Source organism: Mustelus asterias, chromosome 1 (genome assembly GCF_964213995.1).
Source record: "Mustelus asterias chromosome 1, sMusAst1.hap1.1, whole genome shotgun sequence".
Taxonomy (NCBI): Eukaryota; Metazoa; Chordata; class Chondrichthyes; order Carcharhiniformes; family Triakidae; genus Mustelus; species Mustelus asterias.
The window spans coordinates 193,113,702-193,141,052 of record NC_135801.1 but is presented as its reverse complement, the minus strand read 5'-3'; the positions used below and the strand labels follow the sequence as shown (position 1 = coordinate 193,141,052).

The 27,351-nt window shown below is 43.9% G+C and overlaps 1 protein-coding gene and 1 pseudogene across 2 annotated transcripts in view; both read right to left on the bottom strand.

The window, feature by feature from the left end:
- The window catches only part of exoc6b (exocyst complex component 6B), a 631,370-nt gene that overhangs the window by 392,182 nt on the left and 211,837 nt on the right, over window positions 1–27,351 (bottom strand). The window lies entirely within an intron of this gene.
- LOC144501653 (U2 spliceosomal RNA) lies at window positions 14,551–14,753 on the bottom strand (annotated as a pseudogene).

The following is a 27,351-nucleotide window of genomic DNA, read 5'->3' as shown; positions in this document are numbered from 1 at the left end:
ACTAATTAACTTTAATTTGAGCCTCAAATCAACTGCAGCTCCCTAGTTGTAGTGTCGGCTTAGTTTCGCTCTCGCTTCTGCTGCACTAGCGTTTGTGTGTATATAATCTGACACTTCAGTGCAGCAGTGGAGTGCCGCATTGTCAGAGGTGCCGTTATGAGTATGGAATGTAAGAGACATGCTCCACGAGATGTGAACTCTCCCCGTGTCTTGGCCAGCGTCTCTCCCTCCAGCAGCACTATTTTAAAACAGTTTAATTAATTATTCATCTCATTAATGTTTATGGTTCCTTGTTCTTCAAACAAATCCGATATAAAACATTAATTAAGCACAAAATACTAAGATGCTTCTTTCCTGAACTCTGAAACGGTGACATGTAAATGCAATTTCATTCTTTTATGGATGATCTGTTTCGAAGACCGGGTGAAGATCGAGGGGAATTAACAAATGCAAAAGTTTCAAAAAATCTGGCAACGCGAATCCAAAATCTCTTTCATTTGTTTACTGGGAGTTCAACAAAAATAAATCAGTAAAACATGCTTGCAAGTTTCTGGGGACAGAAAAAAAAAAACCAATTCTTTATATGTTTTAAATTAACAGAATTCTATAGCTTAGGCTACAGGGTAGTCAGAATATGAGAAGGGAAAAGCACTGAAGAGGGTTTTCAGAGACCTCTTTTTTTTACCATATTTATGAATTATTTGATAATATACTGAGAAAAATGTTGAAAGATGTGGGTTTTAAAACATTCAAAAAATCCACCACTCAAAGCAAAGTGACGAGAGTAAAAGGCAGAATATGCTGCCGGCACATAGTTCTGTTGAAAATAAACTGGAAACAGATTGCTAATGACTCAAAACTGGAGAGTGTGAATCTGCAATTAAATGTTTTCATATGCTGACAGATTTCTATACATGTGCAGACACAGCATAGGTGTACGACCCTTTTACAATCCCTTCAGGACATTAACTGTTTGAGAGCTGCAGTTGCACCTTGTAACAGCAGCAATGTTGGCCGGCTGAACTGAGAATTAATTGTCAGGCTGCGCTGAGAGTATTCTCACCTCTGGGTCAGAAGGTTCAGATCAAAACTCAACACTGGGACTCCAGCGCATAATCTAGGCTTCAGAACGAGGAAGTTGTATTGTCAAGAGTGTTCATTCAGATATGCCCACTAAACCTTGATCCCATTTCCCTACTCGCATGGAGCTGTTAAGACTGAAGCCGATAGATTTTCTTATGTTGGTGAATGGAGTTTGTTACAAGGCTGTGCCCCTTTATTTTCAAAAATATGATTTTTCAATTTTCAACTTACTGGAAATTTTGCAGCTTGAACTGAAACTACTTCAACATGCAAGTTCACATTCCAAGGTAAAGGTGAGAAACCAACGAATCACCCTCAGGGGAGCGTGAGGAGAGAGACATTTCCTATAAACCAGTCACTCATCAAAACTCGTATCTGTCAAAAGAAGAGACCCCTAGTCGCCACACTCCGGCGCCCGTTCGGGTACACTGAGGGAGAATTTAGCATGGCCAATACACCTAACCAGCACGTCTTTCGGACTGTGGGAGGAAACCGGAGCACCCGGAGGAAACCCACACAGACACGGGGAGAACGTGCAGACTCCGCACAGACAGTTATCCAAGCTGGGAATCGAATCCGGGGGTCATTGGTAGTGCTAACCACTGTGCCACCGTGGGAAACCATTTGGGGCATGGAGTCAAGAGAAAGGGGATTTGTCTGAGTCACTAGTTAGGCCTCAACAAGAGTACTGCATCCAGTCCTGGGCGCTGCACTTGAGGAAGGATGTGAAAGCTGTAGAGAAGTTGCAGAAAATATACACGAGAATGGTAACAGTTTTGAAGACACACTGGAGAGGTTAGGGCTGTTCTCCTTAAAGAAAAGGTTGGGAGGAGATTTAATAGAGGTGTGCAAAATCATGAGGGGCCTGGGCAGAGTGGATAGGGAGAAACTGTTCCCATTGGTGGAAAAATAAATAACAAGAGGCCACAGACTGAAAATAATTAGTAAAAGATGCAAAAGTGACATGAGGAGAAACTATTTTTGCTCAGTGAGTGGTTAGGGTTTGTAATGCACTGCTTAAGAGTACGGTGAAGGCAGATTCAATTTAAGCATTCAAAGAGAATTAGACAGGTTATCTGTTTAGGACGAATATGCAAAGTTACAGGGAGACGATGGGGGAATGGTACTCGGGGAGTTGCTCATTTGGAGAGTCAGTGCAGGCACAATGGGCCTAATGACCTCCTTCTGCGCCATAACAATTCTATGATTCTGTGAAGCTAGTAATGGTTGATATTTTGGAAAGATGGTACCTAATATCGAAGTTATCGTTCTGGAATAGCAATTCAAAGGTTGCCAGCCCAAACCCCAGCCTGGCAAGTTGCGAAACTGAAACCAATCTGCAACTTGGACCCAAGAGTGAAATCTACTCGAGTGTCAGAAAATCCCAACAGGTACATTCATGACCTTTAGGGAAGGGAAACTGTCTGGCCAGCACAATAGTTCTCATCTACAATAAATGGTCACCTTTAAATGCCTTCAAAAATATTCTGAGGATGAGTAACATGAGGATGAGCGCAGCAGGCAAACTGAAAAATCAAATGAATCTCCTTGCTCTGCAGTCAGTATATTCCTCACCAGTTTCTCCCTCCTCTTTGAAATGACAGTGGTGTGTGGCTTTACAGACACCAAATGCACAGTAAGAAGTCTCACAAGTTGTGAGGTTGAAGTCCAACAGGTTTATTTGGAATCACGAGCTTTCGGAGCGCTGCTCCTATCATCAGGTGACCTCACCAGATGAAGGAGCAGCGCTCCGAAAGCTCGTGATTCCAAATAAATGTGTTGGACTTTAACCTGGTGCTGTGAGACTTCTTACTGTGCCCACCCCAGTCCAAAGCTGACATCTCCACATCATGGCTACCACTGCTCAAGTGGTCATTCATTAGTCCTGTAAGATATCATGACCTAAATCGACCCTGTCATTAACTAAGGTACACACATACATTCCAGCAACAGGTCACTGACAAGGCAGAAGCAAGACCCTTGCTGATTTTCTTAGTGGGTCCAGCTTCCTGACCGCCGCCCCAACTGCTTGGCACAAACTACACAGCAAACCCCAGGCTTTATCACTGTGCATGTCTCATTCACTTTATTCAATCAACTCCCCTAGTACCATTCCCCCATCGTCTCCCTGTAACTTTGCATATTCGTCCTTGTCTAATTCTCTTTGAATGCTTAAATTGAATCTGCCTTCACCATACTCTTAAGCAGTGCATTACAAACCCTAACCACTCACTGAGCAAAAATAGTTTCTCCTCATGTCACTTTTGCATCTTTTGCTAATTATTTTCAGTCTGTGGCCTCTTGTTATTTATTTTTCCACCAGTGGGAACAGTTTCTCCCTATCCACTCTGCCCACTTTATGGAGACCTTTCTGCTACATTATCCGATGTAACAATGCAGATATGAGGAGAACGTGCAGACTCCGCAAAGACAGTGACCCAAGCCGGGAATCAAATCCGGGTCCCTGGTGCTGTGAGGCAGTAGTGCTAACCACTGTGCCACTGTGGGAAACCATTTGGGGCATGAAGTACAAGAGAAAGGGGATTATACTGATTTTGTCTGAGTCACCAGTGAGGCCTCAACAAGAGTACTGCATCCAGTTCTGGGCGCTGCACTTGAGGAAGGATGTTCACTGTACATGAAGCATTTGGGGATGACTCTTTGTTCATTCATGGAATGTAGAGATCGCTGGCCAGGCCAGCATTTATTACCCATCCCCAATTGCCTCTTGAAAGGTGATGGTGGGATGCCTTCATGAACCCCTGCAGTCCATATGGTGTACGCACATCCAGAGGGCTGTGAGGGAGGGAGTTCCAGGATTTTGAGACAGTGACAGTCAAGAAACGTTCATAATAGTTCCAAGTCAGGTAGTGTGGGGCTTGAAGGAGAACTTGAATGTAGTATACCAATGCATTTGTTGCCCTTCATCCTTCTAGATGTTAGAGGTTGTGGGTTATTGTAATATATACAATAACTCAACAATAGTGCCCTTAACATAATAAAATATCCGAAGACTCTTCATAGGAGCATTATCAAATAAAATAAGGCACAGAGCCACATGCGGAGATATTAGGCCAGATGACCAAAAGCTTGGTCAAAGTGGTATGTTTTAAGCAATAGCTTAAAGGAGGAAAGTGAGGTAGAGAGGCAGAGATTCAGGAGGGAATTCTAGACCTTAGGGCTCCCTCCACAGCATGCTGTGGAGGGAGCCTTGGAGAGCTGCTGCAGTGCATCTTGTAGATGGTACACACTGCTACCACTGTGTATTGGTGTTGGAGTCAATGTTTAAACTGGTGGATGGGTGCGAATCAAGCGAGCTACTTTGTCCTAGATTGTGTCAAGCTCCTTAAGTATTGTTGGAGTTGCATTCGCCCAGGCAAGTGGCGAGTATTCCATCACACTGCTGATTCTTGCTCATAGATGTTGGATAGATTTTGGGATTCAAGAGGTGAGCTACTTGCCAAAGAATTCCCAGCCTCTGACCTGTTCTTGTGGCCACAGTATTTATATGGCTGGTCCAGTTCAGTTTTGGGGAGGCAATTGTGCAAAGGTATTGTCATTGCACTAGTATTCCAGAGACCCAGGGTCTCCCAGGGTGTCCTTATTTGAGAAAGAATATACTGGCACTGGAGGGGGTGCAGAGGAGATTCACTAGGTTGATTCCGGAGTTGAGAGGGTTGGCTTATGAGGAGAGACTGAGTAGACTGGGGCTATACTCATTGGAATTCAGAAGAATGAGGAGAGATCTATAGAAACATAAGATTATGAAGGGAATAGATAAGATAGAAGCAGGGAAGTTGTTTCCACTGGCGGGTGAAACTAGAACTAGGGGGCATAGTCTCAAAATAAGGGGAAGCAGATTTAGGACTGAGTTGAGGAGGAACCTCTTCACACAAAGGGTTGTGAATCAGTGGAATTCCCTCCCCAGTGAAGCAGTTGAGGCTCCCTCATTGAATGTTTTTAAGGCAAGGATAGATACATTTTTGAACAGTAAAGGAATTAAGGGTTATGGTGAGCGGGCGGGTAAGCGGAGCTGAGTCCACGAAAAGATCAGCCATGATCTTATTGAATGGAGGAGCAGGCTCGAGGGGCCAGGTGGCCTACTCCTGCTCCTAGTTCTTGTAATGCTCTTGGAAGCCACCATGTTAGATGGTGAAATTTTAATTCAATCAAAAATCTGGAATTAAAAACTAATAATGACCATGAAACTATTATCGATTGGTTCTCTAATGTCCTCTAGAAAAGGAAATTTGCCGCCCTTACCTGGTCTGGCCTACATCGCCTCATCCACAGGTAATGTGGTTGACTCTTAGCGACAGTGAAGGAATGGCGATATATTTCCAAATCAGGATGGTGAGTGACTTGGAGGGAAACCTCCAGGTGACAGTGTTGCCATGTATCTGCTGCTTTTGTCCTCTGGCCACAATACTCCAGTTGAAGCTGAACCAGTGCTTTATACAAGGGTTCATCTTAACTTCCTTGTCTTTGCCTCTACTTTACAGCCCAGGATCCCACATCCTTTATTAACCACGTTCTCAACCTACCTACCCCCTTCAATGATTTGTGCACATGTACAACAGGTGACTCTGTTGCTGCAACCACCTTAGCATTGTCTCCTTTATCTTATATTGTCTCTACTCATTCTTCCTTACCAAAATGTATCACTTCAAACTTCTCCGTATTAAATCTAATCGGCCATCAGTCCATCAATTCCACCCTCTGTTCTCCTGGAATCTATTAATATGCTCCTCACAGTTCACAATACTTACAGCTTTTTATAGCAGTTTAGCAGAACTTTGGTATAACTTTCTTGCTCTTTGACGCTATACTTTTATTTTCTAAAAATATCTCACAAGGTCCCAATCACTTTTATAACTAGCCTTTGTATCTAGTCCTGCCACTTTCAAAAGATTTGTGTATGTGTTCCCTACCCTCCAAGGACCTTGTGTTCCTGCTGCCCCTTTAATATTGTATCATTGATACAATAAAGCAAATCCTTTCTTTACCACACAATGCAAAAGAGACATCTGGGCTGTCCAATGCAATTCTTTAAAGCCCCGTAGCAATCTAATTCCAGTCTACGGTGGTCATCATCAAGGGGGTCGTGGAGATGTCTTTGTACAAGTTACATACAAGATAGAGGAAAGCCGGACTGAATTAGAGAGATCATACCAGATGCCGCTGACTGAATTAAAAACAGTGGTCCAATCAAAATCAGATGACAAGAGTTTAAAACTATTATCTGAACCAGGACACTGGATTGCTGTCCTGGAGTTCACTCCAAGGTGTCTGGTATTGTTTTAACACATAATGGAGAGCTTGAAGCTTTCCATATAAAACAGATTTTATGTTACGCTCTTCTTAAATGGGATTGAATGTATGTGACTGAGATGCCTGTTACATCAAAGGTAAGTGACACCATGACATAGAGCAAAACAGAGGGAGTTGGCTTGGCCATCTACTCCATTGTCCTTACAATTCACTGATTACTGCATATTAAATGATTCCTACCTATTTTTCTCCACTTCCATATCCAGGTCCCATTCCAAGTACTGACTGCTCCTTGTGCAAAGTCAGGCTTCCTGATATAAGTTCTTACATTGTCCCTTTCCAATTTGAGACCTGAAATCCCATGTGTCGTAGTCATAAGCGAAAGTGAAATGATATTCTGTTTCATGTGGGGATGGTGGCATAGCGGTGATGGTACTGGACTAGTAATCCAGAGGTCTGGGAATCCTTGATTTGATTTGATTTGATTTATTATTGTCACACATATTGGTATACAGTGAAAAGTATTGTTTCTTGCGCGTTATACAGACAAAGCATACTGTTCATAGAGTACATAGGGGAGAAGGAAAGGAGAGGGTGCAGAATATAGTGTTACAGTCATAGCAAGGGTGTAGAGAAAGATCAACTTCAGTCGGTCCATTCAAAAGTCTCATGTCAGCAGGGAAGAGAATGTTCTGCAGCAAATAACTCACCTGCTGACTTCTCAAAGCCCGTCTACCATGTACAAGGCACAAGTCAGGAGTGTGATGGAATACTCCCCACTTGCCGGATCAGTGCAGCTCCAACAGCACTCAAGAAGCTCAACACCATCCAGGAAAAAGTAGCCTGCTTGCACCCCATCACCAACTGATACATTCACTCCCTCCATCACTCACACATAGTGGCAATATTGTGTATGATATATAAAATTGAGGAACTCACCAAAGCTCCTTCAATAGCACCTTCCAAAGCATTGAATTCTATCACCTAGAAAGACAAGGGTATCCGATGCATAGTCCCTCTCGAAGTAACATGCCATTCTGACTTGGCATTCTATTGATGTTCCTTCACTGTTGCAAGGCCAAAATCCTGGAACTTTCTTCCCACCAGCACTATGCACCTGCACCAGATGAACTGACGCAGTTTAAGGTGGCTGCTCACCACCATTTTCTCAAGGGGAGTTAGGGATGGGCAATAACGCTAGTCTAGCCAGCGACACCCTCATCCCATGGAAGAATTTTAAAAAACAGCTTGGCAATATCAATTCAATACTGGGGGGCCAGTCATGCCAGTCATTCCCAGCTCTATGTCTCCACTATCTCTGTACTATCAGACTGATTGTCCAACGTCCAGTGTGGGTAAGGCATAACTTCCTCCAGCTAAACATTGCTAAGTCTAAAAGTATCATTTGAAGTTCCTACTTCAAACTCTGAGCCTTGCCATCACCCCATATTCCACTCTGGCCATTATATCACGTTGAACTAGATTGTTGGCAATCTCATCACTGTGTCTAACCACACCCTCTCCATTACAAAGACCATGTACTTCAACTTCTGTAATAGCTCCGTCTTCACATCTCCCTTCAGCAATCAAGACCCTCAGCCATGCCTTTGGCAATTACAAACTCAATTCCTCAAATGCTCGCCGAGTTGACATCCATTAAAATTCAGCTAATCCAAAATATCCCACGCCAGATCCTCCTCACCCATTGCCACATCTTAACTGACCTACAGAAGCCTCGAATTTAAAAATCTTCTGTTTAAATAGACTCATCCACACAGTCCTTTCTGTCACCTCATCCAGCCAACAATCCACCTCCTCGTCTCTTTTTGTTCCTCTGACTTTAATCACCCGAGTTCCTGCTGACAACAACAACCCCCCAACCACCCCCCCCCCCCCCCCCCCCCACACACACACACACACACACACACACACACACACACACACATCTTCCTCCCATCATTGGCGGCTGCCCCTTCAGCTACTTGGCCATGTGCTGACCATATTATTCCACCTTTCTATAAGACGTGCCTCAAAATTGACCTCTTCCGTCAAATCTTTGGCCACCCTTCCCAATCCCAATTGGGCGGCACGATAGCAAAGTGGTTAGCACTGCTGTTTCACAGCTCCAGTGACCTGGGTTCGATTCTCAGCTTGGGTCACTGTCTGTGTGGAGTTTGCACATTCTCCTCGTGTCTGTGTGGGTTTCCTCCGGCTCCTCCGGTTTCCTCCCACAGTCCAAGATGTGCGGGTTAGATTGATTGGCCATGCTAAAGTTGCCCCTCAGTGTCCTGAGATGTGGAATTAGTGGGTAAATATGTCGCGATATGGGGGTAGGGCCTGGGTGGGATTGTGGTCGGTACAGACTCGATGGGCCAAATGGCCTCTTTCTGTACTGTAGGGTTTCTATGATTTCTATGAATCGCTACTTTGCTTCAACAGTCATGCTTCCACTACCACTCTATTAAACACCCAAAGACATTTTCTGACGTTTAAAGCCCTACCTAAATGCCATTTATGTTTTCCCTTGCTGTCCTGAGCTGCATAATTTTTGGCTTTTGTGTTGCCTCTTCTTCCCAAGTTCTCGATGTTAAATTCAATACACAGCACACCACCCCATAATTTCCCTAAACCTTAAAGCCTTGCAACTCCTTACTTCTCTCTTACAAAGTTTGACAATTCAAATGCCACTCGAACAGTACTTTCCGACATGTTTTATATTCTCTCTCATTCTTATTAATCCCGGTGATGTCTTGTAATTTTGGAATTAACTTAAGAAACCTGAATGAAAGACGAAGGAACTGATGATCCGTTGGACACTCAACCACACCGGCCACAAGCTATAAAGTCAAATGCTGTTTGCGATGATATCCTCAATTGGGATTCATATATACATGTTAAAACCTGTCATTACATCCCTCTCCAATAGCTCAGAAGGCAAATATATCATGTGTTATGGTGCTACGCCATGCATAGCACAAGGTCCCAAAATCCATCCCTAGCCTGCATTAATGGAGCTGATCACAACCAGAGCCAGTTAGGGACAAACATCGAGGCCTCAGCTTCTCTAAGCTAAGGTGAAAAACAAAGGCAGCCTGATTCATATCCCAGGAACTTTGTAGATGGTATGCATAAGCGAGTAGCAATGTTCAGCTTGCTGTTCCCAATTTGGTCTTGTGCATGGTGAATGAATGAGGGGCCATGCAGCCAGAGTCAAACACCATCTTTATACTTTTAGGCCAGATTCTGACTTAGAGGCGTTCAGTCATAATCCCACAGGTGGTAGCTTCGCACCATTGGCTCCTCAGCCAAGCACATACACCAAATGTCTGAACCTGCGGTTCCTCCGCACTTGGAATTCAATTCTGGTCGCCACACTATCAGAAGAATGTGGAGGCTTTGGAGAGGGTACAGAAAAGATTTACCAGGATGTTGCCTGGTATGGAGGGCATCAGCTATGAGGAGAAGTTGGAGAAACTTGGTTTGTTCTCACTGGAACGATGGAGATTGAGGGGTGACCTGATAGAAGTCTACAAGATTATGAGAGGCATGGACAGAGTGGAAAGTCAGAAGCTTTTTCCCAGGGTGGAAGAGTCAATTACCAGGGGGCATAGGTTTAAGGTGCGAGGGGCAAGGTTTAAAGGAGATGTACGAGGCAGATTTCTTTACACAGAGGGTGGTGGGTGCCTGGAACGCGTTGCCGGGGGAGGTAGTGGAAGCAGATACGATAGTGACTTTTAAGGGGCGTCTTGACAAATACATGAATCGGCTGGGAATAGAGGGATATGGTCCTCGGAAGGGTAGAGGGTTTTAGTTAAGTTAGGTAGCATGGTCGGTGCAGGCTTGGAGGGCTGAAGGGCCTGTTCCTGCGCTGTAAGATCTTTGTTCTTTATTGAGCAGGATTACTATTGTAACAATACTTTGTATCATCAGTCGGATAAAACTAACCTGTCTCACGACGGGAAATAGTTCAAAAACCTGAACTACTTCTCTCCCTATTTTCAATTAACTAAAAGCCCATTCATGGATTGCAAACCCAGCAGCTACCTCTCTGGTAATCGCGTATCTCCTTGATGTTACCCTCTCTCCTGGCCTCTTCGATGAAGGCTATCTCATCAAGCAGCCATCCTTTTCGACCGCGACAAATTCTGATGATGCCTCCCTTTTTTCTGGTTTCAAATGCTGGTGTGGTATGTACATCCAGAATTATTTTCCTATTTTTGAATTCATTTATCAAAGGCGACACATGCGAAGGGAGGAAGCAGTGGTGGGAAATCAAGCTTATGTTCCCGCCAGGCAGGGAAGTTGTGTTGAGTGCCAATTACCCCCTTGTTCTGCGATGAGAATAGAAATGCTTTGATAATCTTGGCTTTTAATTGACTTCAAGTGTTTTCATTTTTGTCATCCATACATAACAACAGTCCCTGCACTTCAAAGCAATTCATTCCGTGTGAATAAAATTCATCACATTTTGTACAAACGGTGACAACTTGCGTTTCACAGAATAAGGTCCCAAGGCGCTCCTCCGAGGAGCAAAAGAGTGGGCACGAATCTTTGCAAGAGCTGTTCTTTCAGAAGTTGGTTTCAGATAAAGCTCGGCACAACATCGTGGGCCGAAGGGCCTGTTCTGTGCTGTACTGTTCTATGTTCTATAAGTTGGGGATGGAAGGGAAGCAGGGAAGTGGCAAGAGCTGTGTGAGGGAGACATCCAACGTCCAGTTAGTTCTTCTTTTCATTTGCTACAAAGCAATGCTGAAAATAAAAGAGAATAGTCCCCACAATAGAATGTACCACCACGTGAGAATTACTGCAGGAATATTTTCCACAGCACTGGAATCACTGAGCAGCAGGTAGATTAGAAAAGGAAGGGGCCAATGAAGGGGTGCTCAGCATCTCCTAGATTATCAGATATATATGTTAGCTTGTATGACTCGAAAATTGCTCTGTTCTTATTTCCTCCTTTTGAGGTTTTTGGAGCCTGCTTTTCATTTCAAAAAATGAATGTGAATGGCACCAACTCCATTCGCCAAAATGACTGTGTCCCATAGCCCATCCGACCACCTCCCCCTCCCACCCCAGGTCTATGAGTGTATTACTAGATGCTTTTCAGAGACCAAATTTCGCATGCACTAAACTGAAATCCCACTGACAAAGATGATCCTACGCTTTCAGAATTCAATATAGGGTGTAATGGAAATCCTTGATTCAGCTCCAGCCTAACTCACTCTTGGCTTTTGTGTATGGTATATATAAATAAATTCCAGCTAACAACGCACTCCTAAGTATCCATTATTCTATAAATCTTTCAAACCCTTCAATTACATTCCAGCCTGGGAATTACTCAACAGAGATCAGTGTGAGGTATTACATTTCAGAAAACAAAATATGGAAATTATTTCTTCCATGTCACTTGGAAATTAAGAATCTAAACCGAGTGGAAGAGCAAATAGATTGGGGGACAAAGACACACAAATCCAAAAGTAGCAACACAGGTTAATACGCGACAATAAAAAAAAGCAAAGCAAAGACTCAATTTGAAAAGTGGAGACGTCATAGTACTCTTGTATTGAACCTCAGTTAGGCCACACTCGTGAAGAACTGTGTTCGGTTTTGGTGATCATGTGAAGGACATGGAGGAACTGAAGCAATATTCCCTCTATGCTGTGTGAGTATGTAATGATGCAGCAACCTGGAACATACTATGCAGCGTAAACAGTCTGCGCACAATCAACTTTCCCTTTAAGACGGGGTATGGGGAGACAGTGGCTTTGTGGTAATGTCACTGAACTAATAATCCAGAGACCCAGGCTAATTCGCTGGAGATATGGGTTCAAATCACAGCAGGGAAACTGGTGAAATTTAAATTCAGATAATAAAACCTGGAATACAAAACTAGTCACCAAAAAGCTATCATTGATTGTCATAAAAGCCCACCTGGTTCACTGATGTCCTTTAGGGAAGGAAATCTGCCGTCCTTACCTGGTCTGGCCTACATGTGACTCCAAAGCCACAACAACATCATTGACTCTTAACTGTCTTTGAAATGGCCTAGCAAGCCACTCAATTCAAAAGGCAATTAGGGATGGACAACAATGTTGTGCTTGCTAGTGATGCCCAAATTCCATGAAATATATATTTTTAATGCATGGCTACACAACAATCTTAAAGGGATCATGCAGTGCAACAAACAGGTCGCACACAAGAAAAATTAGAGGCAGCATTGCACTGGAGAGGTTGCAAAACATATTTACAGTGTAATGCCAGATCTGCAAGATTATATTAATCAGGAAAGGGTAAGCAGAATGGAAGGTGACCTTACAGAGGTTTTTAAAATTATGAAAGGTTTTGATTGAGTAGGTACAGAGAGTGTGTTTCCACTCATGGGGAAGAGTACAACTAAAGGGCATCAGCATAAAATGGTCATCAAGAAATCCAACTGGGAATTCATAAGAAATGTCTTCACCCAGAGTGTGTTGAGAATGTAGAACTCACTACCACGGGGAGAATTTGAGGCAAATTGTACAGATGCATTGAAGCAGATAAGCAGAAGAGGAAGAAGAAAATAGAGGAGGTCTGGCTGCATCTGGAAGGAGAGAAAAGAGCTGACGTTTCAAGTCCAGATGACCCTTTGTCAAAGCTCCCCAGGCTCCCCAAAGAACCCATGCTCAAAGCTTTGACAAAGGGTCATCTGGGCTCGAAAAGTCAGCTCTTTTCTCTCCTTACAGACTCTGCCAGACCTGCTGAGATTTTCCAGCGTTTTCTCTTCTGGCTTCAGATTCCAGCATCCGCAGTAATTTGCTTTTATTTAGAAGAAAATAGAGGGTTATCTTAACGAAGGAGCATGGGAGGAGGTTCAAGTGGAACATAAATGAAGTGACTGGAACAAGTGGTCTGTTTCTGTGCTGGGCACATGATGTCATTCTATACAGTATATCTTATACGACACATAAACCTCTTGATTAAAACCTATAGCCCAATCCCAGGTATTCACTATTATATATTTAAATAATCTGAACTTGTTTCGGGTCCAGCCAGTAAGTCATTCCTGGGTATCTATTATTTGATACATAACCATCTGATTACTCCAGAACCCTTGCCATTACTCTGAACATAAGTTATTTTAGTCATTGTGCACCCCAGTGGTCTATGGGGATCCTACACCCTTTCATCCTGCGGTCTGCCGCATTAACGACCCCACAGCCAATTACTAAAAACCTTCCAATGCTTGCACTAGAACAGATGGCCGGTAGCAAGTTACAAGGTTGTAATTTAATTGAGTGGTTCTGATAGTATCTCAAAGCCCAAGAGTGAAGCCAGAACAGCTTATGAACACGAGCAGAACCCACCAAGATCGGATTACTGCTTTCAACTCACTGCCAGACATTTGTTAGTCTTTATCTAGTTTATTAAAAAACTTGTTTTAAAGAAAAAAAGCTTTGTTTTTGATTCTTTTTATCATTACATCCTGCACAGTGAGGAGAGATTGAAGATGACAGTGAACTGCTTCCAATGACAATGTCAGCTTGGCTCAGCAGAAACACCCCCAAAGTCTCAATCCAGGACTTGGAACACGTAATCCAGACCAACAGCAAAGTTAGCATTGGCTGAGAGCATTGCCTGATATACTGTCACTCACAGGAGACATTAAACCGAGACCCTGTCAGGTGAAAGTAAAAGACTTTTAAATATATATATTTTGATGGGGCGTGGATATTGCTGGCAAGGCCAGCATCTGCTGGTCATCCCCAATTACCCTTTAACCTCGTGGCTTGCTTGACCATTGTGGAAGACAGTTAAAAGTCAACCACATTTCTGTAGATATACAGTAGGCCAGACCAGGTGAGATAGGCAAATTTCATGAACGGCACAGTGGCACAGTGGTTAGCATTGCTGCCTTACAGCACCAGGTATCCGAGTTCAATTCTGGCCTTGGGTGTCTGTCTGTGTGGAGTTTGCACGTTTGCCCCTTGTCCTCATGGGTTTCCTCTGGGTGCTCTGGTTTCCTCCCACAGTCTAAAGATGTGCAGGTTAGATGAATTGGTAATGCTAAATTGGCCCTTAGAGTCCAAAGATGTGAAGATTAAATGGATTAGTCTGGGTAAGAAGCTCTTTCAGAGAGTCGACGCAGACTTGTTGGGCTGAATGTGAGCTTTCTGCACTGTAGGAATTCTATGGTTCTATTTCCTTCCCTAAAGGATATGAGTGAACCCCATTCTTAAAGTTACAAAGTCAATGTGCAGAGTGGACAGGGCAAACCCTTAATCCATCTCCCTGCTTGCTCCAAAAAGCAGTTCAAATTGAATCCAATTAATGGTCCATACAAGATTCAAGTTGACAAGAAAAAGCATTGCATCTTGAGCTCGATGTGATGCTTGATCCTAGCCAAAAGGCTGAGAAGCAATTCAGGTGGGTTTTTACAACAATCAGTAATTAATTTTATGGTCACCATTACTAAGGATAGCTTCCAATTCCAGATTTATTATTAACTGAATTTAAATTCCGCCAGCTGCCATGGTGAGACTTGAACCCATGTCCCGACAGCATTAACATGGGTCGCTGAATTACGAGCCCAGTGACATTCCCACCATGCCACCTTCTCCTTCCACTCTATTGTGTCATACGAAGAAGAGCAGGAGAGTTGTCCCCAGTGTCTTGATCAGCATTCATCCCTCAAGCAATACCAAAACATACAAATTGTTCATCTATCTCATGGTTGTCTGTGAGAACTTCCTTTGAGGAAATTTTCAATCTTATTTTCTGCCACAAAAACTATGGCTCTATTCCAAAGGTAATTCATGTTGTTCTGAAGTGCTATGAGGATAGTTTTTCTGTCTTTGAGTAGGTAAAGGTGTCACATAGCTAGATTGGCTTGAACCATAGAGATCAGAAGACTCCAGCCTTGATTCCCAGTCTTTCATAGGGAGCTAGACTTCAGAGGGTTTCCCTTTGCCAGAGGAAAGGTAGGGGAGGAAATTGGTTGTGGTTTCTGTGCCCGATTGACACACGTAACTGGAAAGTTTGTGCATGTATGCCATTCAAGGGCAAGATCTCACTTAACATAGAAACTAGAAGCAGGAGGAGGCCATTTGACCCTTCGAGCCTGCTCCACCATTCATCTTGATCATGGCTGATCATCAAATTCAATATCCTGAGACCCCCATATCCCTTGATCCTTTTAGCCCCAAGTGATGAAGTGTCGGGGCCTTTACAGCAGAACCCAAGACGGTGATTTAGTGACTCCATGAATGAAGGTAGGTGAGCAGGCTCTGTTTAGTTTAAATGATGTGGATGCCTGGGAGTGCAGAGATTGGCCCATGATTGAAGGAGACAGAATACTTCAACAATTGTGAACTTCTGCTTTTCAATCAGTTCCAATCGAAGCCCAGAGCAGCAAACAAACTACAACAAATTCTGCCTTAATACAGTGCTTTTCAGATTACACTCCAGAAGGCTCAAGTGGTGGCAGGAAAAAAGAGATTAAAAAGTAAAAGTTATGCTCAATGACTCAGTTATAGTTGTAAAGCTCCCTCTACCTGGCCTAAAATTTGCCCTTAAGATTAGACATAGAGTAAAGCCCCCTCGACCTTGTTCATCAGTTGCCTCTGCAGGTGCGATACGGAACTTCAGACCCTCCATTTTACTGAATAATCTTCAAGTCATAAGGCTCCATAGTGAAAATTCCAACAGAGGCCTCTCTGATTGAAGGCGCTAACTTATATTTTTAAAAAATGTGAAATTGGGACTGTGATTCAGACCGGGCACGATCTTATTGGAGCAGTCTCGAGGGGCTGAATGGCGTGCTCCTAATTAGTATGTTCATATGTTTGTAGCGCCTGGCTGCAAACAGTTCTTGTGCTAAGGGGTTATACCCGTGAGCAACTGAATTGACGTTTCCACAAACACACCTCACTTTGAACTCCAAGAGATGTAAAATTAAGACCAGGTCACCTGGGCCCATAACTTGCAGGCAACTTCTGGGTGATCATCTGTAGAAGCCCATGAGAATAACCATCCAAGAAGAAGCCCATGAGCCATTTGGCACAGTTTTCTACATCCAAGGTGCAAAATAAATGCAATTTCTAGTAGGCGGTTCCATTGTGGCAAAGAGATAGTTTTTTTCTTACTTCAAAGAGGCTATACATCACTCAAGTGATTGGAGAGAAACATCAACCGAAATCAGATGTCTTGCCAAACTCAAACACTACATATATATCACTGGGTGCGGTTTTACCCAGTACCTACTAAAATCCTGCTCTACACTCACTGGGTTACATGCTGTTTGGGAGCAATTTAGTTGAGCCATGGGCTTGGAGATCAACCAGCACCACAGACAAGGCGATTTCCTGGTGAAAGCGATCTTCTGTTGGAAAACGTAAATCTGCTCTTAATAGCAACAAACGGTCCATGTTTGGCAAGTGCAGCTCCAGGTTTTATGAGCACAGGTGTAGCAACATCACAAACTTCAAGCTTAACCAATTAAAGGTTGGTAAAGAGATCCAGCTGCATAATGCTGCAGGGAGCTCTGGCCACAGCTTCCATCTCAGCCCCTTGCAGTCCCTGCACTTGGAGCTCTGAACTCAGCTTCTCTCTCCCGTCTCGGTCACAGTCGGAACCCATGTTCCATTTAATGCCCTTCACACAACAAAATCTAATCCCAGTTGTTCTGCAATCATAAAGACGAGCCTTTAAAAAGTACCTGGCTGAGCAATGGGCATGTCATAACATTCAAGGCTATGGGCCAAGTGCTGGTAGGTGGGATTAGGTGGGAGTTCAGATGTTTTGGTGCAGACTCGATGGGCCAAAGGACCCCTTCTGCACTGTGCAATTCTACGAAGGAGAGATGGAATCGTATGGAGGACAATTCAAAGAATCCAAAGCATGGTCGGTGCAGGCTTGGAGGGCCGAAAGGCCAGTTCCTGTGCTGCAATTTTCTTTGTTCTTGTTCTTTGAATAGGGTGCCCATGAAGAAGAATGTAGATATTCATGGTGCCAGTGGTAAAGGCAATAATAGTAACGAGAGGTGATGAAGGAGGAAAAGCTTTTCAACTGGAGGGAGCAAAGGGAAGTTTTTGATTTGATCTGATTTATTATTGTCACATGTATTAGTATACAGTGAGAAGTATTGTTTCTTGCGCACTATACAGACGGGCATGGGGCAGAAGTTCCTTTACAGTCGCTGGGTCAAACTCCTTTCGAACTCCTTTCCTAACAGCAGTATGGGTGTTATTACATAGAAACATAACAACTAGACGCAGGAGTAGGCCATTCAGCCTTTCGAGCCTGCTCCGCCATTCATTTTGATCATAACTGATCATCAAATTCAATATCCTGACCCCCCCCCTTATCCCTTGATCGCTTTAGCCCCAAGAGCTATATCGAATTTCTTCTTGAAATCAGACAACGTTTTGGCCTCAACTACATTCTGTGGTACACAAAGACTACAGCAGTTCAAGAAGGCAGCTCACCACCATCTTCTCATGGGCAGTTAGGGATGGGTAATAAATACTGGCCTAGCCAGTGACGCCCACATCCCATGAACAAAAATAAAAAAGAACAACACAGTTACAAAGAGGGAAAAAATCGTTTGTAAGAATCTATCACTTCATAATCTGCGAGTAGCTGGTCAGAGCAATAGAGGCTGACTAGTAATTTTGAACAAGGCATTGTGCATGGAAGAGAATGCACGTAAGCAGGATAGAGACATGCAAGGTTGGGCGAGAGAAGGAGAGCAGGCGGACACCAGAGGGGGAGTGAGCGGGCCGAGAGGGGAGCGAGCAGGTGTGAAAGGGGGAGCGAGCGGGCCAAGAGGGGAGCGAAAGGGCCGAGAGGGGAGCGAGCAGGCGTGAAAGGGGGAGTGAGCGGGCTGAGAGGGGAGCGAGTGGGCGTGAAAGGGGGAGTGAGCGGGCTGAGAGGGGAGCGAGTGGGCGTGAAAGGGGGAGCAAGCGGGCACAAGAGGAGGAATAAGTAGGCGAGAGAGGGAGAGCAAATGGGCAACGGGGGGGACAAGCGGATGAATGATGGGAAACAAGCAGACGAGAGTGGGGGAGCGAGCGGATGAGATAGATGGGAGACTGAGAGAGGGGGGAGCACAAGAGGGAGTAAGGTGAGAGGAGAATGAGTGAAAAGGGAGGAGCACACAAGAGGGGAGAACAAGCAAGGAGGGAGTTTGCAAGATAGAAGAACGAGTGAGCGAAGAGAGAGCCAGCAAGCGAACAAGGGGGCAAGTGAATGAACTAAACAGATAAAGGGCGATGGAGACAGCAAGAGAGTATGTGCGTGCGTGATTGACACAACAATGGCAATTGTCCAGCTTTCAGCTTTCCCAGAAATACGCAAGTGTGTGTGAAACCATTCCAAACAGCAAACGTGCCTTTCCCACATGTGCTTCTGACGGTTATCTATTTTGAGTAAATCTCACTGAGGAGCTTTGACGCCATGAGAAAGAATCGCTGAAAGGTTCACAGGATCGCTACGAGGTTCTGGTTTATGGTTTCATACAGCTTTAAATCATTTCTGTCCATGTACAGGAACACACTGTATTCATTTTCTTCAAGTATTTTTTTCTCTGTCTCTCTACCCCCCCACCCCTCTATCCCACTCACTAGTTCCTTTTAACCCTTGGTGAACAGCGCCAACATTGTAACAGCAAGTCCACAAATGTCAAATGTCCTTGTGCTGGGAAAGGTTCAGACAAATTGTATGCAAGTATATTTTTCTGCTCTAAAATGACGCAGCATATTACAGGGCAGAAACTGCCCTTTCGGCCCAACAGGACATTTTGGTGTTTTATGTTCCACGTGAACCTCCTTCGCAACACTTGATCTCACTCTATCGACATAGCCGTCTGTTCCTTTCTCTTTCCTGGGCTTATCTAGTTTCCACTCATACACATCTATTGTTATTTGCCTCAATTACTCTCTGCGGTAGAGAGTTTCTGAATGATTGTTTTTACAGGTTCATCCCAGTGTGCGCATTGACCAGAATGGCTTGCTTCCAACCGTTCTACCACACTGTAATTCAGCGACAGAACTGCGTGACTTACCTGCAACATTTCTAATTGGGAACTTCACTTCCTCTCTTGTGTGACACTCAGTTATAACACAAAATACGAAACTTAAGCCCAAAGGATCATGATTACAAAATAAAGACAACAAATGAAAATCGGAAATACAGGAGCACTCTTTTTACTAAAGGTGTGGTAAGCATGAAGAATAAAATCAATCGCACGGTTAGGGGGACAGAAAGCAAATTCACCCCCATTTTTTCAGACAGCGGCTGTTGGTGAACATCGTGCTATTCCCATTTACACCTCCTCTCAATACATCTTTCATTGCTTTACTTCCCATTGATCTTTTCCTTTTGCCTTGCAGCATTGACCCTTTTCTCATTTTGACTCTCTTGCCTTCCACTCTATCCTCCACCTTTCCCTGTCTCTGTACATATGCAAAACCTGCGGCATCACTAATTTTCTCCAGTTCTGATTGACCTGATGAATTAACTTCTCCCTCCACAGATGCCGACCGACCCGCTGAGCATATCCAGCACATTTCACTTTCATTTCCGATTTCCGTCTTCTGCACCATCTTGTTTTTGAACAAGTCTCAGTGGGCTTCAAGCAGCAGCTAGGTCAGTTCTGATCAGCAACTGGGATTATGAGTTTATAATAACTCCAGGAATCGGCTGAGAAGGAACCGTGCTTTATTGCAAAAATAGAAAGAAATAAAAACCACTGTGGTGAACACAACAGGTCCCAACCGGGACTAAAAGGATAATGGATCCTCTCGGGGTCTTGCTTTATAAAGGACTCGGTACACGAACTCCACCTGGTTGGCTAATTACCAATCCCCAGGGAACTTGTATTCAGCAGAGCTATCATAATAGTTATTACAAATGAACAACGGAATACTGTTGATCAGTGTGCTCAGTGAATCCTGTGAAACAAAATTAACTTGCATTAACATAGAAGCCCTCAGGGCGTCCTGAAGCACTTCAAAGCCAATGGAATATTTTACACTATCAATTTGGAGCCCAATGGAGCGAACCAAGTTACAACAAATTACGTTGATACAGCACCTACAGCAGTAAAATATCCAACATGTTTCACAGGATACTTGGCAGATAAAATCTAAAATCTAAAATCCAAAGGAGAAGATATTAAGAGAATTGACCAAAGTCTTGGTCAGAGATAGATTTTAAGGCATTTAGGAAAGAGTGACAGGTATATGGAGGAAATTCCAAAGTTTATTTAAGGCATAGATAAAACAAAGAACAAAGAAACGTACAGCACAGGAACAGGCCCTTCATCCCTCCAAACCTGTGCTGATCATGATGCCCTAACTAAAAAGACCTCTACCCTTACTCAGTCGGTATCCCTCGATTTCCTCCCTATTAATGTACCCATCCAGATGCCTCTTAAATGTTGCAAATGTGCTTGCATTAGACCACATCCTCTGGCAGCGCGTTCCAGGCACCCACCACTCTCTGTGTGAAAAACATCCCCCGCACATCTCCCTTAAACTTTCCCCTCTCACCTTGAACCTGTGTCCCCTTGTAATTGACACTTCCATCCTTGGAAAAAGCCTCTGACCATCCACCCTGTCTGTGCCTCTCACAATTTTGTAGACTTCTATCAGGTCTCCCCTCAGCCTCCATCTTTCCAGTGAAAACAATCCTAGTTTATTCAACCTCTCTTCATAGCCAACTCCCTCGAGACCAGACAACATCCTGGTGAACCTTCTTTGCACTCTCTCCGAAGCTTCCATGTCCTTCTTATAAATGTAGTGACCAGAATTGCACACAATACTCCAAATGTGGCCTGACCAAGATTTTATATAGCTGCAACATGATTTCGCAACTCTTGTACTCAATGCCCCAGTCGATGAAGGCAGCATGCCATATGGCTTCTTAATCACCTTGGCCACCCGTGTTGGCACTCTTAGGGAACTGTGGACCTGCATGCCCAGATCCCTCTGCATGTTAATGTTCCTAAGGGTTCTGTCATTTACAGTATAATTCATACTTAAATTTGATCCTCCAAAAAGCATCACCTTGCATTTGTCCAGATTAAACTCCATCTGCCATATCTGTGCCCAAGTCTGCAATCTATCTATATCCTGTGGTATCCTCTGACAATCCTTGGCACTATCAGCAACTCCATCAATCTTTGTGTCATCCGCAAACTTACCAATCAGACCACCCACATTTTCCTCCAGATCATTTATATATATACTACAAATGAGAGAGGTCCCAGCACTGATCCCTGTGGAACACCACTAGCTTCAGATCTCCATTCTGTAAAACACCCTTCCACCGCTACTCTCTGTCTTCTATAGCCAAGTCAGTTCTGTATCCATCCAGCCAGCCCACCCCGAATCCCATGTGATTTCAGCTTTTGTCTGCCATGTGGGACCTTGCCAAACGCTTTACTAAAGTCCATAAAGTCCAGATAGTTGAAAGCATGACTGGCAATGTTGCGTTGAAAAATATCAGAGTTGGACAAGAGGCCAGAATTGGAAGGATGCAGTTTTCTTGGAGGGTTGTAGGTACTGTCGAGTCTCACAAAGAGAAATTAGATAAATAACCAGATAATTTATGCATGAGGCTCCAACTTCAGCTCACAGCCAAGGCACCAATATAATGCCTCATCTGAAAGACAGCAACCCTCCAACAGTGCAGCACTCTCTCAGTACTGCACCAAAGCATCCTCAATCGAGTGGTCTTTTCCGTAACAGGAGCTGAATCCAATCTGCCAGCAGTTGCACTGGTCACACTGCACTTCGTTCAGTTTTCGTCAAGAAACACTCAAGATCAGAAGGTACTGCAGTGACGCACCAAGAGCCTGGTTCCTGGGGTCAGAGGACTAGGTGTAAGGACGGCATTCAGAAACCAGGAAGGCAAAATGGAAAAGACATCAGCTGGAAGAGAAATCAGACTACTCACCCTTCACCGTTAAAAATTAAATGAACTCCCCGGGGTATCATGAGCCCTGAAGTAAACAACCGAGTATTGACCTTAAAGATGTACACAACATATTACACAACACTTATCAGGTATTCCAACTGATACCAGGTCATTAAAGTGTTCTCAGTACTCTAACTATGACCTTACTAAACACAGATTCACTGTTACGTCTCAACTTGTAAAAACAATGTACCTCACCAAAAACATCACTATTCCATTGGCTTTTTTTAATGGCTTTATCCACGTGATGCGCTGTTTTTACTGTCACCTGAATCTGAATCCCACAAAGCATAGCTTTTCCCTTGTTTATAATTAGTACATTTTTAATAGAAAGGAAACAACAACAAATCACCTCACATTTACTGACATCAAAATCCATCTGGCTTTTTCTTTTAACCCATTCTGCAATCTTATCAATTCACTTCTCTGGTCTCCTTTGATTACTGAGCTTGCAATTCCAGATTCAGCTGCGAATTTGGACTGCTGCCTCTGGTCCAGGTTTACTTTATTCCCCCTTGTCCAAGCTCAACAGCACTGAGGTCCCATTATAGAGACCCAACCCTCCATCTTCAAATGAAATCAGCCAACTCGGTACACACCTGATATTTAACCTGGGAGTGCTTGAAACGTCTGTCTCAGCTGTACCCCAAGCTTTTAGTAGAACTTGCAGGGAAATCTTTCCGCTTCTGCAAGATATGCTTTACAATTTTAAACAAAACACAAAAAAGTACTGCTTTATGCAAGTTTGCTCTGAGTTAAGAAAGTTAGAAATGGGACGAATGTCAGAAGAGCACAGTGAAATAGGGATTCAACAAAATTAGTAGAGGAACATTCAACAACATAATTACATTGGAGCTCTATGCAAGGTCCTGTATCAGTGGGTACGCTGACCAGCCTCAAACTGTTCCACATCAGAGCGCAGGTTGTCCAAACTAGATGCGTGTGTGAGCATGTGTGTGTGTGTTGCATGTGTGTGTGTTGCACATGTGTTGTGTGAGTGTGCATCTGTGTGTATGTTGTGTGTGTGTGTGTTGCATGTGTGTGTTGCATGTGTTTGCATGTGGGTATAGTGTGTGTGTGTTGCATGTGTGTGAAGTGCATGCGCTGTGGTTGCGTGTGTTGCGTGAGTGTGTTGCATATGTGTTGCAACGTGTGTGTTGCATGTGTTCTGTGCATGTTGTGTGCATGTTGCATGCATGTGTGTTGCATGTATGTGTGTGTTGCATGTGTGTGTTGCACGTTGCTTTGTGTGTGTGTTGCGTGCATGTGCGCGTGTTGCATGTGTGTGTGTGTGTATATCTAAGGTGGGGGGAGGTGGTTTCAGGGAACAGGGGGGAGTGGGAGAAAGGGGCAACACATTTAAGAAATGTTCAATGCAAATTTGCTCGAAGTGAAAAACAACTGGTTTGCTTTCTTAAATTTATTATTATTTTTGTTTTTCATACTGACAACACTGTAGAAATACAGTCAGTAACACAGGGCGCTAGGGAGACGGGTTATTGAGTGACAGTGAGAGGAAGCTGGATAAAGATACTGACGGTAGCACAGGGTGTTTGTGATGTGTTCACTTCAACAGCCTGTGCTGGCTGTTCTACGCCAGCGTATTTTCAAGCTCATTTACCAACGGAGGCTGGAATCAATTCTTTTTAATGTAGGTTTGTTTTGAGTAAACGACTCCAGTGAGGAGGCCCCTCCCTCCCACTTTACAAGGGATCTCCATGGCAAAGTGCCCACTGAAAATTATTTTGGGAAATGTAAGCATTTGTATTTTTCCCTTTGTCAGCACCATGAGGCAGAAGAGGGAATTGTAAAAAAAACTTAAAACAGTAGAAAGGAAAAATAAACTCATGATAAAAGTGCACGACCTTGAAAAGAGGATTTGACATTAGATTTGTTCAACACCATTTCCCCAGTGTTCTCATTCTGCAACGGCACAAAACACTCAGAAAAACATCCACTTTTTAAAGAGACGCTAAAGTGACAATTCCAATTACACCCATCCTCTGCATCAGTTTATAAACTTGAAGAGCACTTTGTTTTAGTTTGAAAGTCTTTCAACTGTTTCCCCCCCCCCACCCCCCCTCTTCTTTTAAGGTGTCGACGTGGGCGGCATGGTGGCACAGTGGTTAGCACTGCTGCCTCACAGCCCCAGGGACCCGGTTCGATTCCTGGCTTGGGTCACTGTCTGTGCGGAGTCTGCACGTTGTCTGTGTGGGTTTCCTCCGGCTGCTCCGGTTTCCTCCCAAAGTCCAAAAGAGCTGCTGGTTAAGGGGACTGGCCATGCTAAATTCTCCCAAGCAGCGTGCCTTAAAGTCTATCGGCCGGTAGCTCTGACATCCATCATTATGAAGTGCTTCGAAAGGTTAGTCATGGCACGAATCAATTCCAGCCTCCCGGACTACCTGGATCCACTACAGTTTGCCTACCGCAGCAACAGGTCCACAGCAGACGCCATCTCCCTGGCCCTGCACTCAACCCTGGGACACCTAGATAACAAGGACACCTATGTCAGACTCCTATTTATTGACTACAGCTCAGCCTTCAACACTATTAGTCCCATGAAACTCATCTCCAAATTCCATGTCCTGGGCCTCGGCACCTCCCTCTGCGACTGGATCCTCAATTTCCTAACACACAGACCATAATCAGTAAGGATAGGCAACAACACCTCCTCCACGATCATCCTCAACACTGGTGTCCCACAAGGCTGTGTTCTCAGCCCCCTACTATACTCCTTATACACCTATGACTGTGTGGCCAAATTCCCCTCCAACTTGATTTTCAAGTTTGCTGATGACATCACCGTAGTGGGTCAGATCTCAAACAAAGACGAGACAGAATACAGGAATGAGATAGAGAATCTGGTGAACTGATATGGCAACAATAATCTCTGCCTCAATGTCAACAAAACGAAGGAGATTGTCATCGGCTTCAGGAAGCGTAAGGGAGAACATGCCCCTGTCTACATCAACAGGGACGATGTAGAAAGGGGTTGAGAGCTTCAAGTTTTTAGGTGTCCGGATCACCAACAGCCTGTCCTGGTCCCCCCATGCTGACACTATAGTTAAGAAAGCCCACCAACACCTCTACTTTCTCAGAAGACTAAGGAAATTTGGCATGTCAGCTACGACTCTCACCAACCTTTACAGATGCACCATAGAAAGCATTCTTTCTGGTTGTATCACAGCTTGGTATGGCTCCTGCTCTGTCCAAGACCGCAAGGAACTACAAAAAGTCGTGAATGTAGCCCAATCCATCACGCAAACCAGCGTCCCATCCATTGGTACTATCTACACTTCCCACTGCCTCGGCAAAGCAGCCGGCATAATTAAGGACCCCATGCACTCCAGACATTCTCTCTTCCACCTTCTTCCTTTGGGAAAAAGATACAAAAGTCTGAGTCAAGTCCAACTCAAGAACTGTTTTTTCCCTGCTGCTGTCAGACTTTTGAATGGATTTACCTTGCATTAAGTTGTTCTTTCTCTACACGCTAGCAATGACTGTAACACTACATTCTGTACTCTCTCGTTTCCTTCTCTATGAACGGCATCCTTTGAATGTATAGCGTGCAAGGAGCAATGCTTTTCGCTGTATGTTAATACATGTGGCAATAATAAATCAAATCAAATCAAATCCTTCAGTGTACCCGAACAGGCGCCGGTGTGTGGCGACGAGGAGACTTTCACAGTAACTTCATTGCAGTGTTAATGTAAGCCTACTTGTGACACTAATAAATAAACTTTAAGACTCCTGTTGGAGGTCCAGTTGCAGAGAATTCACTCTGGTTGCCACTCTCAGGTATGGATGACATTTTCCAAAAATGTCCCGTCCCTTTGCAAAAATATTTCCTGCTCCAACAATCTGCTGTCCAGACACTTCTCAGCTCACTCCTCAGTCTCTGACAATTTAAACCCATTGAAAGGAAATGGGTCAACCCATCCCATCTATCGAAACTACATAAAAGCATTCACACTCAGTTCTGCATCCCTTGCATCAGTCTGGTGAATCCACACTGTGCATGCACCTTTCTCCCTTTGGATGCTTTTTTAAATCCCCCCCTTCCCCTACTGCCACACTGGCTGAAATCAATTAATTTCAGTACATTACAGCACTTCCAACACAACAGAAGTGACTGCAACTCAAAGGTGTAAAGCACTGTGGAACACCCTGAGATTATGCAAGGTCAGTGTAAGTCTTTCTTTCAGTTGGGAATTCACCTGGAACTTGCTGCAATGGACATCTGAACACCACGTCTGGAGGCTGCATGACCCTTTTGGGGAGGAGGAGAAGCTTTTAATGCCTTGAGAATTAGAAAGATGGCATGAGATTGCTCGATATTACTTACACCGCCATCAACTTGTTTGGAAGTTTATTGTAAGTAAGTTTACTTTTTAAAGAAAAATCACAACAGTGAGAAGGTTTTCAAAAATATTTATAATAAATCACTTGGTGCTATTATGAAAGAATCATCCAGTGGGACTGTGCAACCCCCAGCCCCCACCCAATACAAGTCTTCCAACCACAAACTGAACTGGAATTAAGAAATTAAGGGATTCCAGTAACATTACAGGCTGGAGTACAAAACAAGATCCTTCTCCCCGCTCCTCATGACTTTTATATTTAATTTTACAAGTGAAACTCCTGGGACACAGAGCAATCTATGAAAAATGTATGTTTTTATATATATATTTATACATATCAAAAGCCTCAAATCCTCGAGGCCATCTCCGACATCTGGAAAGTAACTATTCCCAAATTCCCACTCCACTGCCAAACACCGCATGCTCCAACAATTACCCTGAATTCCATCACACTTAAAACATTGTGCGTTAAACCCTACTTTTGAGGTCGTGTACTTTGCAATGACTAACTAACTCCCTAACCTTTGTAACTTCCATTTTTATAAAAGACAGTTCTTACTCCTGTACTTAGGTGCTGAATTTTTGTTTTCTTTCCAATATTCCTGTTGAACTCACCTCCGCGCCCTCCACCTCCTCTCCCCACCCTGGCCCCCGCCTCGCCAAGTTCCAAAAAAAAAGC